The sequence below is a fragment of the Tamandua tetradactyla genome, chromosome 8, assembly GCF_023851605.1.
Source record: "Tamandua tetradactyla isolate mTamTet1 chromosome 8, mTamTet1.pri, whole genome shotgun sequence".
Taxonomy (NCBI): Eukaryota; Metazoa; Chordata; class Mammalia; order Pilosa; family Myrmecophagidae; genus Tamandua; species Tamandua tetradactyla.
Genome location: NC_135334.1, coordinates 67,107,181 through 67,123,499, shown reverse-complemented (window position 1 = coordinate 67,123,499; position 16,319 = coordinate 67,107,181). Strand labels below are relative to the sequence as shown.

General features: G+C 37.4%; 1 protein-coding gene and 1 pseudogene across 3 annotated transcripts in view; both read right to left on the bottom strand.

Annotated features, from left to right (window-relative positions):
- Window positions 1-16,319, bottom strand: part of RSF1 (remodeling and spacing factor 1) — a 185,183-nt gene that overhangs the window by 21,409 nt on the left and 147,455 nt on the right. The gene's annotated exons all lie outside the window — the stretch shown is intronic.
- On the bottom strand, window positions 563-15,861 carry LOC143643899 (L-lactate dehydrogenase B chain-like; annotated as a pseudogene).

Sequence of the window (16,319 nt, the reverse complement as noted above, 5' to 3'; positions counted from 1 at the left end):
TTGAACACCTTTTCTGTGGTGTACCCCAGAAAAGCCATGTTCTTTAATCCTCATTCAATATTGCTGGGTGAGAGCTTTTTGATTATCCATGGAGATGTGATGTGACCCACCCAATTGTGGATGGCAACTTTTAATTAGATGATATCCATGGAGGTGTGCTCTACCTATTGAAGGTGGGGTTGCTTACTGGAGCCCTTTAAGAGGGAAACACTTTGGAAAAACCTGTAGAGCAACAGAGCCATCAGAGAGCCATGAGAACCACAAAGCCCATGCAGCCAGAGACCTTTGCAGATAAAGAAGGAATACACTCCCTGGGGGAGCTTTATGAAAGAAGAAGCCTGGAGAGAAAGCTAGCAGATGTCGCCATGTTCGCCATGGGCCTTTCCAGTTGAGAGAGAAATCCTAAACTCTGTCGGCCTTTCTTGAGTGAAGGTAACCTCTTTTTGGTGCCTTAATTTGGACATTTTTATAGACTTGCTTTAATTGGGACATTGCCTTAGAACTGCAGACTTGCAACTTAATAAATTCCCCTTTTAAAAGCCATTCTGTTTCTGGCATATCACATTCCAGCAGCTAGCAAACTAGAACAATCCCCTTCACCACTGATGACAATGGATGAATCTTGGATAGATTTTTGAAGATGGATTCAATTAGATTAGCCACACTGAATCCAATAGCCCAGTTGGTATATTCTTTAGCTTGATGACTTCATAGGCACTTTCAACAACCATCTTCTGCACTTCCTTCCACTTTTCAATGCCATTATCCGTTCCAATTTCTGGATTCACTCCCTGGAGAGAAACTCCTGTTACATTCACTCTGACTCCATACAGCCACACTTGAGTCTCCATGTTCTCCTAAAATCCATCCATGGCATCTGCTGTGATGAATGCCTAGTTTTTCAGCCATAAGATAATAAAATCTAGCAGAATCCAGATCGTGCAGACTTACAATCACACAGTGCTTGGGTAATCTATTTAATTTCCAGGTAATGTATGTTGGAATACCCATTGGGTTGAAAACCACAATAATGATGCAATTGGGACTATACTTGAAGATCTGAGGAATAATGAATTTGAAGACATTAACATCCCTCTGAACTAGGCTGAGGTGACTCTCTCCCTTTTGCTGATGGACTCCTGCAGTTATCACCAGGATTTCAGAATTAAAGAGTAATCTTTATCTACTACAATTTTAGGTGTCTGAAGAACCAAGCTTCCATGATGCAGATCCATCATTTCTCCTTTGAGTTTATTTCCCAAAACATTCACAAGGGCAAGTTCATCAGCCAGAGACTTTCCAAGGCTGAAAGCACATGCCATACAAACCTGTCCAATATCCACTACAGTGATGTTATTGTTTAGGACTGTTCCCTCTTCTTCTGCAACTGGGGCAATCAGTTTTTCCTTAACAGTGGCCACTGTGCACAGGAGGAGAGGACTCTCAGGACAGTTCTACAAGTCAGGTGGCAAAGACAAAGTTCTCTAACACAGATAAGCACCCTGAATTTACTTTCTAGATGGCAAACTTCAATGAAGTAGTTTCTGGACACAGTACTCTACATCTGTCTTAACTTGAATGTTTCCAAGGAAATGGAGCCCTGTATCCACTTTGCAATCCAGAGCTAATTTTGAATTTGTTTTTTAATTTTATTTTATGGATGATACTGTTTTATAGCCCTGCTTTGCTCTGAGACGGTCAAAACACTGCTTCCTTCAAATTTCATCTAAATTCTATCCTTGTTCAAAATCCTATAATAACTATCTCTTCCCTTGTTTGCTGAGATGCCCCACCTCTGTGAGGTTTGCCAGACTACAGGTTTGTTCCTCGTATTCCTACTAGAAGTGAAATTATTTCAGCTTAAACAACATACAAAGTTTTAACATTAGAATTTTAAGGTAAGGTGAGAATTGTTGTTCAAAGGGCTGTCACTTTATAATAAAACTAGAGAGTGAATTTTATCACTAGTATTTATTATTCTAACTTGGGAAAACAATTGTTTCCTTGTTCCTTTATTTTTTTTTTACATGGGCAGGCACTGGGAAATGAACCCGGGTCTCCAGCATGGCAAGCGAGAACTCTGCCTGCTGAGCCACTGTGGCCCACCCTCCTTTAATTTTAATTTAATTGTGATTAATGCTAAATATTATTTTCATATTTACTGGTCATTTTTACTTTTTCTTTTGTAAAGCAATGGTTTTTGTCCTTTGCCCATTTTTTAGCGAGTGTGTTCATCTTTTCTCACTGTTTTTTTGCATGGGCAGGAACCAGGAATAGAATCCGGGTCCTGAGCATGGCAGGTGAGAACTCTGCCTGCTGAGCCACCATGGCCCACCCTGTAAGAGTTTATTATGTAATAAACATTTTAACCTTTGTCATATGTCCCAAATTCTTCTCTCCAATGTATATTTCCCCTTTAGCCTTTGCTATTTTTTTCTTTTTAAAATTAATTTAAAAAAAACAAAATAAAACGTACATGATCAATAATTCACAATATCATCACTTAGTTGCATATTCATCGTTTCTTAGAACATTTGCGTTAATTCAGAAAAAGAAATAAAAAGACAATAGAAAAAGAAATAAAATGAACACAGGAAAGAAAAAAAAAAAGATTATACCTACCATACCCCTTACCCCTTGCTTTCATTGATCACTAGCATTTAAACTAAATTTATTTTAGCATTTGTTCCCCCTATTATTTATTTTTATTCCATATGTTCTACTCCTTTGTTGACAAGGTACATAAAAGGAGCATTAGACACAAGGTTTTCACAATCACACAGTCACATTGTGACAGCTGTATCATTATACAATCATCCTCAAGAAACATGGCTACTGGAACACAGCTCTACATTTTTAGGCAGTTCCCTCCAGCATCTCCATTACATCTTGAATAACAAGATGATATCTACTTGATGCATAAGAATAACCTCCAGGATAACCTCTCAACTCTGTTTGGAATCTCTCAGCCATTGACACTTTGTCTCATTTTCCTCTTCCCCCTTTTGGTCAAGAAGGTTTTCTCAATCCCTTGATGCTAAGTCTCAGCTCATTCTAGGGTTTTTCTAAATCCCTTGATGCTGAGTCTCCATTCATTCCAAGATCTCTGTCCCATGTTGCCAGGAAGGTCCACACCCCTGGGAGTCATGTCCCACGCAGAGAGGTGGAGGGTGGTGAGACTGCTCATTGTGTTGGCTGGAGAGAGAGGCCACATCTGAGCAACAAAAGAGGCTCTCTTGGGGGTGACTCTTAGACCTAAATTTTAAATAGGCTTGACCTATCCTTTGTGGGGTTAAGTTTCATATGAACAAATCCCAAGACTGGGGGCCCTGCCTATAGCTTTGGTTGTCCACACTGCTTGTGAGAATATCAAGAATTCAACTTGAGGAAGTTTAATTTCTCCCTGTTCTCACCACTTCCCGAAGGGGGCTTTGCAGATACTTTTCCACTCACTGACTGAATCACTCTGGGATTCATCGGGGCATCCCTCTGGACAAACCAGCAAACTCTCATATCCTATCTGAGATTCTAAGTACTTATGGCATTCAATCAAACTATCTACATAAGTTATATTAGGAAATGCACTAGTCAAAATATAAATTTTGGAACTAATAAACATTTTTTGCTTTAGTCTCACACAGAAGGTGACACTTTAAAATATTACCATCTATTTTCAGTACCCTGCAATAATGACATTCCTTTGTTCTTCCTCATGCAAAAACATTTTTAAAATTGTACCTTGTACATTTTACTATTATTATACACTCTAGGCATTCCTAGATTATACCATCTCAATCTTTAACATCTATCTTTCTTTCTGATTTCATTTATGTTCCCAGCCCTCCTCCCTCTATCATTCTCACATGCAGCTTCATTCAGTGTTTTAACATAATTATATTACAGTTAGGTAGTATTGGGCTGTCCATCTGAGTTTTTGTATCCAGTCCTGTTGCACAATTTGTATCCCTTCAGCTCCAATTGCCCAATATCTTACCCTATTTCTATCTCCTGATGGTCTCTGTTACGAACAAAATATTCCAAGTCTATTCACTAATGTCAGTTCATATCAATGAGACCATACAGTATTTGTCCTTTAGTTTTTGGCTAGTCTCACTCAGCATAATGTTCTCAAGATCCATCCATGTTGTTACATACTTCATAAGTTTATTCTGTCTTAAAGCTGCATAATATTCCATTGTATGTATATACCACAGTTTGTTTAGCCACTCGTCTGTTGATGGACATTTTGGCTGTTTCCATCTCCTTGCAATTGTAAATAATGCTGCTATAAACATTGGTGTGCTAATTTTTAAAAAACATTTTTATTGTAAAATATAACACATAAACAAAGCAACATAAGAAAAAAAAAAAACGATAACTTTCAAAGCATACTTCAACAAGCAGCCACAGAACAGATATCTGAATTTTTCATGGGTTACCATTCCATCACCTCAGATTTCTCCTTCTAGCTGCTCCAAAACACTGGAGGCCAGAGGGGATATTAATATAGTGATCCAGCAGCCTTACTCATTTGTTAAATCCCATTTCCTGTAATACTTCCTCTCTCTCTTATTTAATCCCTCTCCCACTCTATACAGATCCTTGGGAGATGCCCATTCTGATTCTTTCATGCTGAGGAGGGGTGTCCACACTGAAGGACAGGGGGATGCAATCAGCTGATAATCCTGGAGAAGCTGGTCCCTCTGCGTTTCAGGATTTCTGTGATATAGGAACCCTCCCGGAATTACATGTTTCAGGAAGGCAAATCTAGTGCATGAAACTTTTATAGAATCTCAATTCGAGCCCCAGGTGCTCTTAAGAGACAACCTGAGTGATGATGATTGGGGTTTAGGACTCTATGACCATTAGCACTGTCTAACTGCCTGTTAACTATTGACTATAGCAAGCATATTTAGTTTTTCCCCTAAATCCTTCTACCATTGACTCGTCCACTATTGAACTACTGAAATAATTCATGTGACAACTTATTTATAATCATAAATTTAATTACTGGGATACATGGCACTATAAATCCCCTTTCAGTCATATTTACCTTCAATATGACAATGTAATTTATAAACCTGCTAATTAGTTATCATCACTACTATTTGTTTTCCTGCATTTAGATGCACCCCTTGGGTAGCATTTCCTGTCTCTAGCTACTGAATACCTCTAGGTCTGCTATATTCTACAGTGTAATCTCTGGGATTACCTTGATCAGAGTCTAATGAATCTATACAGTATCTGTCCTTTTCTGTCTGACTTCTTTCATTCAGCATTATGTACTCAAGGTTCATCCATACTGTCATATGTTTCTGCGCATCATTTCATCTTACTGCTGCATAATATTCCATTGTATGTATATACCACATTTTGTTTATCTACTCTTCTGTTGATGGGCACTTAGATTGTTCCCATCTCTTGGCAATTGTGAATAGTCCCGCTATGAACACTGGTGTGCAAATATCTGCTCATGTCATTGTCTTCAACTTTTCTGGGTCTACACCAAGTATCGGAATTGCTGGGTCATAGGGCCACTCAATATTTAGTTTTCTGAGGAATCGCCAAACTCTCTTCTGCAGTGGCTGTACCATTATACATTTCCACCAACAGTGAATAAGTGTTTCAATTGGTCCACATCCTCTCCAACACTTGTAGCTTTTTGTTTAATAGGAGCCATTCTTATAGGTGTAAGGTGGTGTCTCATTGTCATCTTAATTTGAATCTCCCTTATAGCTAAGATGAGCGGCTCTTGTGCTTTTTTAGCCATCTGTATTTGCTCTTCAGAAAAGTGTCTATTAATATTTTCTGTGCATTAAATAACTGGGTTGTTTGTTCTTTTGTTGTTGAGCTGTATAATTTATGTACACAGGATATCAAGCCTTTATCTGATATGTGGTTTCCAAATATTTTCTCTCATTGAGTTGCTGCCTCTTTAACTTTTTAACAAAGTACTGGGAGCCACAGAAGCTCTTGATCTTTAGGAGTTCCCATCAATCTATTTTTTTGTTCGCAGCTTGTGCTTTAGGTGTACAGTTTAAGAAGATACCTCCAATACTAGATCTTGGAGATGCTGCTATGTGTTTTCTCCTAGAAGTTTTATGTTACTGGCTTTTATAACATTTAGGTCCTTAATCCATGTTGAATTAAATTTTGTTAGATAGAGGGCCTCTTTCATTCTTTCGGCTACTGATATCCAATTCTCTCATTCCCATTTCTTGAAAACACTATTTAGTTTGAGGGTCCTAATGGTCTATCTCTGTCCACTCAATTCTATCCCATTGATTGACCCTTCTGTCTTTGTACCAGCATCATGTTGTTTTGACCACTGTGGTCTTATGTAAGCTTTAAAGTCAGGAAATGATAGTCCTCCCACTTTGCTCCTCATTTTTAGGATATCTTTAGCTATTTGGAGTCTTTTTCACTTCCTTATAAATTTGATAACCAGCTTTTCCAAGTCTTGAAGGTAGGGTGTTGGGACTTTGATTGAATTTGAAGATCAGTTTGGGTAGAATTGACATCATTTTTATTTTTTAAAAATATTTTTATTGAGATCTTCACACACATACATTGCATACATGGTGTAAAATCAATGGCTCACAATATCATCACATAATTGTGTATTAAACACCATGACAATTTTTTAGAACATTTGCAATACTCCACAAAAAGAAATGAAGAGAAAAAAAGAAAAAACTCATACATACCATACCGCTTACCCCTCCCTCTCACTGACCACTAGTATTTCCATCTACCCAATTTATTTTACTCTTTGTCCCCTCTATTACTTATTTGTTTTAATATTTTTATGTTTTGGGTATAGGGTCTGGGAATCGAACCTGGGTCTCCCACAGGGAAGGCAAGCATTCTACCACTGACCACTCGTGTTCCCTATTTATTTTTTTATCCACATTTTTAAACTCATTTGTTCATATCCTGGATAAAAGAAGCAAGAGACACAAGGTTTTCACAATCACACAGTCACAATGTAAAAGGTATATCTTTGTACAACTGTCTTCAAGAATCAAGGCTACAGGAACACAGCTCAACAGTTTCAAGGTACTTCCCTCCAGCTACTTCCATAATCTAAAAAGAAACATGTATATAATGCATAAGAATAACCCACAGGATAATCTCTCAACTCTGAAAATCTCTCGGCCACTGAAACTTCATCTGGTCTCATTTCTCTCTTCCCCCTTTTGGTCAAGAAGGCTTTCTCAATCCCTTGATGCTGGGTTCCAGCTCATTCCGGGATTTCTGTTTTTTAACAAGGGAGGGCAAATGAATGTCAATACTGCAGGGTGTTGAAAACAGATGGTATACAGGAAAAAGTACAATCAATGCAAGCTAGGGTCTATAGTCAACAGCAACACTGTAATATGCTTCCACTGAATGTAACAAAGGCATTATGACAAAACTAAATGTAAACAGGCACTAGGAAGGGGTATGGATTTGTTGAGGAAAAAAGGAAATGTCTTTATATATAGTGGTGAAGGCATGTCTGTACACCAGCTTGTATAGTATGATGTGTGAATAAAACTGGTTTAAAAATGAACAGAGAGAAACAAGTACGAGAGAAAATGTGGGGAAAGAGATATGCCTACTCACTCTCGGTAGGGAAACTGAGAACTGCAGCCCCTTGGAGGACAGTGTGGTGGGTTCTACAGGAGGCTAGGGGCGGATCCTGAAATCCTGTTGCTCAGTATATACCTGAAGGAACTGTGGGCACATGAATGGACATCTGCACTGGTGTTTATGGTGGCAGTGTTTGTGATCCACAAAGGATGGAGGTGGTTTAAGGGTACAACTGAGGAGTGGAAGGGGGAAAATGGTGTATACATACAATGGACTACTTGAGCAGCCACAGGAAGGAAAGAAGTGAGGCATGCAACCAGGTGTACAAACCTTAAGGACCGTATGTTAAATGAAATATCAGGAACAAAAAGACAAATATGATCATGCCTCCCTCAGATGGGCTACTTTTAATACAAAACTCAGTGAACTGAAGTTGAGAACGTGTGTTATTATAATGTGGACTATTGTAAAGGGGCCTAGATTAAAGCTCGTACAACAGTCACATATATTCAGGAGTTGTGTTATTTTAAAATTCTGAGATACTGAGATTTTTGTTTATAACTAGGTTGTTTCCAGAAACTTTGGGTATTTATGTGACACTTGAGACTCAGAGTTAGAGCTTTGAAGCTATGAAAATCCCCCATGCAAGAACGGTTTAAAAAGTTGAAAAAGTGATCAGACCTTGAGTAGAGGTATAAATGAAGCTGATTTGGAAAGGACTAAGGTAAACCAATACAGGGTAAAGGACGGTATTGTCCATATTTTAAATCTTCAACTTCTGTGTGAGACTGTCATGGTCAGGTTCATGTGTCAACTTGGCCAGGTGGTGGTGCCTGTTTGTCTGGTTGGGCAAGTGCTGGTCTGTCGCTATGAGAGCATTTCAGAGAATTAAATCATGATCTCGTCGGCTGCAACCACAGCTGATCGTATTTGTAATCAGCCAAGGGGAGTGAATTCTGCAATGAGTGATGTTTGACCTAATCACTGGAAGGCTTTTAAGGAGGATTCAGAAGAGAGTGTCTCTCTTCCTGCTTTGGCTGGCAAGCCTCTCCTGTGGAATTCATCCAGACGCTTCATTGGAGTCGTCAGCTTCACAGCCTGACCTATAGATTTTGGACTCTGTGTTCCCATGATTACGTGAGAAACTAATATTAATTTCATATTGACAGATATTTCCTGCTGATTCTTTTTCTCTAGAGAACCCTAGCTAATACAGAGACCAAAGGGAGAGATGTTTATTTAGTACAGAATTGACATATTGATGACATTCAACCTTCCTATCCCTGAGCACAAAATGGCTTTCCACCTATTTAGGTCATCTGTTATTTTGTTTAGCAATGTTTCATAATTTTCTGTGTACAAGTCCTTGACAACTCTGGTTAGGTTTATTCCTAGGTATCTGATTCTTTTGTTGGGCATTTTGAATGGCATCTTTAATTGTCATCTGAGCTAGGTCATTGCTTATGTATAGAAACATGACTAATTTCTGTACATTAATCTTGTATCCCGCCACTTTGCTGAATTTGTTTATTAGCTCAAGTAGCTTTGCTGTAGATTTCTCAGGGTTTTCTAAGTATGCATCATGTCAACTACAGATAATGAAAGTTTTACTTCTTCCTTTCCAATCTGAATGCCTCTTGTTTCTTTTAGCTAAGTACTCCAGCTAGAACTACTAATACAATGTTGAACAACAGTGTTGACAGTGGGCATCCTTGTCTTGTTCCCAATTTCAGGGGGAATGCTTTCAATTTCTCACCATGAAGTATGATGCTGGCTATGGGTTTTTCATATCTGCCCTTTATGATATGGACAAAGTTTCCTTCAATTCCTATCTTTTGAAGTGTTTTTACTAGGAAGTGATGCTGGATGTTGCCGATTGCATTTTTAGCATCAATCAATATAATCATGTGATTTTCCCCTTTTTATATGTTAATGTGCTGTGTTATATTGATTGATTTTCTTATGTTGAACCACTTTTGCATTCCTGGTATGAATCCCACTTGGTCAGGATGTATAATTCTTTAAATGTAGTGTTGGATTCGATCTGCCAGTATTTTGTTAAGAATTTTTGCATCTGTATTCATTGAGAATGGTCTGTAGTTTTTCTTTCTTGTAGTCTCTTTATTCAATTTTGGCATTAGAATGATGTTAGCTTCATAAAATGAATTAGGTAGTGTTTCTTTTTCCTCAAGTTTCTGGAAGAGATTCAGCAGGATTGGTGTTAGTTCTTTTTGGAATGTTTGATAAAATTCTTCCTATGAAGCTGTCTGATCCTCAGCTTTTCTTTGCAGGAATATTTTTATAATGACTGATTGAATCTCCTTCCTTGTTGGTTTGCTGAGATCTTCTATTTCTTCTTGAGTCAGTGTAGGTAATTTGTGAGTTTCTAGGAATTTTTTCTTACTAAGTTGTCTAGTTAGTCAGCATATAGTCATTCATAATATTCTATTTTTCTTACTTCTTCATGATCTGTGGTAACGACCACCCTCTCATTTCTGATTTTTAAAATTTGCACTCTCTGTTTTTTCCCTATGTTAGTATCTAAGGGTCCGTCAATTTTATTGATTCTCTCAAGGAACCAACTTTTGGTTTTGTTGATTCTTTCCATTGTTTTATTGTCCTCCAATATGTGTCTCTTATGACATCTTTACATTTAAAATCTATTTTGTCTGATACTACTGTAGCTTTTCCTGCTTTTTTTTTGGTTACAGCTTGCATAGATCTTTTTCCATCCTTTCACTTTCAATCTAACTGTGTCCTTCAGACTCAGATGTGATTCTTGTAAACAGCATATAGATGGAATATGTTTTAAAATCTATTTTGCCAGTATGTATTTCTTAACTGGTGTGTAGTCCATTAATATTCAAAGTAATTACTGTTAAAGTGGCTCCTGACTCTACCATCTTGTCCTTTAGTTTATATTTGTCATATTTATATATTATTTTCCTTCTCTTTCTTTTTATCCTTTAAATTACCGTTACTTGTATTCTTCAATCCTGTGCCCTCCTCTACACCTCCATCTCCTGTCTTTATTTTTTCAGCTGATAGGAATCCCTTTAGCATTTCTTATACAGCAGGTCGCATATTGACTAGTTCTCTCAATATTTGTCTGTCTTTCCCTCAATTCTGATGGGTAACTTCGCTGAATAAAGAATTCCTGGCTGAAACTTTCTTATTCAGGATCTTAAATATATCATACCACTACCTTCTTGCTTCCATGGTGCATGCTGCATAGTCCAAAGTCAGTCTTAAATGTTTTCCCTTGTATGTAGTAGATTGCTTTTCTCATGCTTTCAGCACTTTGTTTCTCTTCAACACCTGACAATTTGATTAGTATGCATCTTGGAGTAGGCCTGTTAGGGTTTATTCTATTTGGAGTTCATTTGGCCTCCTTAATTTGCATATTTATGTCTTTTATAAGGGTTGGAAAGCTTTCTCTGATATATCTTCAACTAATTTTCCCATCCCTTTAGTTTTTGCTTTTCCTTCTGGGGTACCAATGATTCTTATATTTGCGTGCCTCTTGTGGTCCATCACTTCCCTAAGATCCAGTTGCATTTCTTGCAATTCGCCCTTTTGTGCACTCTACCTCAGCTGCTCTGTCTTTAGCTCACGTTTCTTCCTTGTTTCTTTGAATCTGCTATTGTTTGTTTCAAACATATTTTTAATTTGGTCTACTGTATCTTTCATTTCCGTAAGATCTGCAATTTTTCTATTAAATCTTCCAAATTCTTCTTTATGCCCTTCTAGTATCTTTCTGATATCCTTTATTTATTCATTTTTTTTAACATGGGCAGGCACCGGGAATCAAACCCGGGTCCTCTGGCATCACAGGCAAGCATTCCTGCCTGCTAAGCCTCTGTGGCCCGCCCGATCCTTTACTTCTTTATAAATATCCTTCAGTTGTTCCACATTCTGTGTCCCCTCTGGAATTTCTACTTGGTCATTTGTCTGGGTCGTTTCTGTTTGGAACTTCTTATACCTTCTGATTTTCTGCTGTATTTGGAACATTTGATTATCTTAATATAGTTATTTTGCAAGTTAGTTTCTTTCACTCTTCTAAAGTTTTTTATCTACTTGGTTTTGCACTTGGTTTGTCAGTTATTCTCTGTCAAATCAAGGTACAGATCTCACGTAGGAGATTCAATTCAACTGAAAGGTCTATTAGAAGCCAGGTGGGGATGTTCAGTACTTCAGTGGCAGAGTGGCCGCCTACCATGCCAGAGACCTAGGTTTGACCCCTGGCCCATGTACCAAAAAAAAGATGATAATAAAATAAAATATGAAAATATATAAACAAGAACGCAACAAAACACACCTCAGCAGTAGTAGGCCACAGAATCAAAAGGAGACACCCCAAGATATACTGGGAGTGAAGTCAAATTGATGCCCACCAAAGGAAGAGAAAATTTAAGGAAAAAGATAAAATAAAATAGAATAATAAAAATAATGACATATATCTATTAAAATAAAAAGAACAAAAACAATTATACTACTAATGAAAATAAACAGGAAGAATGTACTTAAAAAAAGATTAAAATAAAGAATGTTAAGAAAAAAATAAAAAAGTAATAATAAAAATAAAAACCTAGGCAGATAGAGAGTTAGCCTGCCTGCACTTACCCCTTCCCTCAGTAGGTGGCCACCTCCAAGTCACCTCCTCCCCTCAGGCTGACTCCTCCCCATCTAGAGCCAGCCTGTACTTACTGCTTCTCGCAAGCAGGTGATGCGCCTCACCTCCTAACTACTCCTCCCTTGGGCCCATTAGTCCTGGACTGCAGGGGCTTGAGGGCTCCATGCTTCTGGGGGTGGGGGTGGGGCTACTCCTGACCAGTACCCAGCAGGATCAACTGATCCGCAGTGCTGGCAGTACTGGTAGAAACCATATCTGTAAGGGCCAGCTATTACAGCACCTGGCAGGGTAATTACTCTGTCCTAAAGCCCCGTGGTGGGCTATAATGTTCAATTCCGGGGTCCCTGCAGGTTCTGACAACTCTGACCCATGCAGGAAAGTTTCCCCAGTCAGTAGCTGGAGCAGGCTGGTGTGGAAGGATGATCAGTTCGCGTTGATTGCACCCCCCCTCACTGCAGCCTACCTTTAGTGGGAATCTTGGTCACCTGATCCACTCTACTCTCCCTATCCCAATTCCCCCACCTCTCTCCTTTTCCAAACTGCCTAGTTTGATTACGTATACCCCAAGACTGCAGTCCCAGTTATTTTCTCCCCACCCCCATCTTGTTTTACGGAGCTGGTGTGAACTCATTGCACTTTCCTCCCCTATCTTCCCGGAAGTCTCCACTTTCGTTTACTTTTTTAAGTTCTGAAAGGAAAACTGACATCTTTCCTTGCAACCATTATGCATAAGTCTGCCTGTCATTTTTCTACTCAGATAAACAAACAAAAAGGCTCCTTGTCTAAGCTCTAGTCACCAATTTAAAGGAAACTTGAATTTCACTTTACTTATTATCTAGCCAAAGCAGGTTTAAATTTTGATTTCTGCAATGTTAATGTCTAAAAATAAGTAACAACCTTTGGAGATAACATGAAAAATACTGCTAAATTTCCATCATGAAAAAACTAAATTAAAAAACTAAATTAACTGTATTTTTAAAAAATTCTAAAAGCCATTCCTTCAGAATTCTAACTCCTTTGCAAAATTTCCTTGCAAGCAAACGTTTTCTTTTTAAATGCTTTTGTCTGAGTCTTTTGTCACAATGTAATTCTTACGTAATCACATATCCTTTCCATTGTTTCTGTCTTTGGTGTCATGTTTAAGAAGTTGCTCCTCACACTAACTATATTTCTTCCTAAAATTCTTCTGACGAATAGGTGGGGTATGAATGAATGAATCACACCATACATTTTATGCTAAAACACAGTTTACCCTAAGTTCCTATATCACTGTTAAATAATTTTAGAGCTGAAGGAGATCTTAGGGTTGATCAGGGTTAACCCTTCATTACAGACAACGCAGTAAAGGAAACTGACCACCAAAAAACAACTGGTAACTAAGCAGCACAGCCACAACTATAACATTATTCTACTGACTCCCAATCCAAATGCTCCTTTCTAGTTACTTTGATGTTACCATCTCTATTAGATGTAATAAGAATCTAATAAACAATTATTCACTGACAGAAGTGATGAAACTAATAAAACAAAGCTCTGCATCCTTGAGTAATTCCAATGACATCAGAATGAAAGACGGGCAGTTCTGCTATAATGTTTGTTTTGAAAATGTAAGCAATTTGAGCAGAACATAAATCTCACTCTTGGTTATGCATGATTTCATTCATGAGTAGCATTCAGTAAACTACAACTCACTGAACCAAGCCACATAGGAAGAATACGTAAAATGAATAAACCTTAGACATCTATCAGCTACTTGAGTTCACCACATGTTATATGAGCTTCAACCCATCTACAGTCAGTGTTAGAACTTCCTGTGTGATTTCAAATAGTGCTCCTTTTGCTACTGTGCAATAACTTATGAGCTGCAAACCTCATATCCACATTCAGAGGCAAAGTTTAGGTCTTTTCCAAGGTAAAATGATATATTTATTGTAGTCTCTATGTGTTTCTTAACCATTTAACATATATTTGGTCCTATCTTTTTTAAAATAGGTCACTAATAAAGTTTTCAATTGTGTGGCTCTAATCCCATCAAACCCCTTGTAGCATTTTACAATGTCATTTTCCACAGCATGTTGATATTTTAGAAATGAGCATGTTGTGTTATAGCAGAACTGACTATACACTTGGACTTGTAAATTTTCTGGCACTCTGCCTATTATTGATTTCCAGCCTCATTCCTTTATGATCTGAGAAAATGTTTTGTATGATTTCAATCTTTTCATATTTACGAAGACTTGCTTTGTGACCCAGCATATGGTCTATCCTTGAGAATGATCCATGAGAACTTGAGAAAAAGGTATATCCTGCTTTTATGGGGTGTAATGTTCTATAAATGTCTGTTAAGTCTAGTTCATTTATTGTATTATTCAAATTCTCTGTTTCTTCATTGATCCTCTGTCTAGGTGTTCTGTCCATTGATGAGAGTGGGGAATCGAAATCTCTAACTATTATGGTAGATGTGTCTATTTCTCTTTTCAGTGTTTGCCTCATGTATTTTGGAGCATTCTGGCTCAGTGCATAAATATTTATGATTGTTATGTCTTCTTATTGAATTGTTCCTTTTACATAGTGTCCTTCTTTGTCTCTTTTAACTGTTTTACATTTGAAGTCTAATTTGTTGGATATTAGTATAGCTACTCCTGCTCTTTTCTGATTGTTATTTGAATGAAATATCTTTTCCCAATCTTTCACTTTCAACCTATGTTTATCCTTGGGTCTAAGATGTGTTTCCTGTAGACAGCATATAGCTGGGTCCTGTTTTTTAATCCAGTCTATGTCTTTTGATTGGGGAGTTTAATCCATTAACATTTAGTGTTATTACTTTATGAGTAGTACTTTCTTCTACCATTTTGCCTTTTGGATTTATATGTCATATCTAATTTTTCTTCTTTTTACCTTTACTGATAGTCTTCATTTCTACACTTTTCTCCACACCTCTCTCTCCTATCTTTTTGTACCTGCCTCTAGTGCCTTCAGTATTTCTTGCAGAGCCGGTCTCTTGGTCACAAATTACACTTGCACTTGTAAATGAAAGGGGTTATAAGTCTTTCATTTCACTAGTAACAATGGTTTATATAGATAGTAGTTTTCATTTTTCAAAAAAAAATTTTTAAGAAGAACATGATGATATTATTACCATATATATGAATGAATTAATGATCCTACCACATTTTATAAAGCTTTAAGAACAGTGGCAAACTATACAAACAGAATTTTTCCATGATCACTGGTGAAGGTTTATAACAAGCAAGATCAAAGTTGAGAGTTCTATGAAAAAGTTCTATAAAATCAACTTTGTTTTTAATCTGCAGTTGTTCAAGTTAAGAATGTTTTGCTGTCATCCAAGTAAGTTTTAGAGGCCACAGGACAAATAATGTTCTGAAACAATTTGAGTTTGACAGGTGGTTTAGTGGAAAGGATGCTAGGAATCAATCAGAAGATAAGGCTTTAGTCCAGGCATAGCTACTGACAGAATGACCATGGAAAAGTCTTTCCCACTCTTTTGAAATCGTTGGTGGTAGAAGGTAAACTAGGTTATATTTACTGATTTTTCTTCAATAAGCATTTATGGAGCACTTACTACTTCTCTAGACTGTACTAAGAACAAGGGACATAAAGAGGTGTAAAACTGGCATGGCTTTTACCTTCATACTAATAGTCTAGTGGGGCAAAGAAACAATCAAATTACACAATATAATGATGATAAATGTTTTCAAGTATAGGAACTGTTTGATATGATGGCATAAAATAGGGGAAATGTGATCTAGAGAAGGGTAATAGTGAAAATGTGAGTGAAATTCCTGGTAGAGTAAACAGTATGTGCAAAAGGACTAAAAGAAGAGAGCATGGCTATAGTGCTGAGAGAGTAAAGGGAAAGGTGGATGAAATGCAAGACCTACAGTCTTAAGATAGCCTTTATTTTTTATCCCACGAGCTAGAGATGACAAGAGCAAACTTCTATGTGGAAAAGATCACAATGGCTGCTCTAAAATTCTATGACTCTAAAGATGCAAGGTAAGAAATAAACAACTATTGATAATCATTATGATGGTAAAAGGATATAATTCCACATCAATGCTATCTAATTAAAAAAAACATTTTACATTAT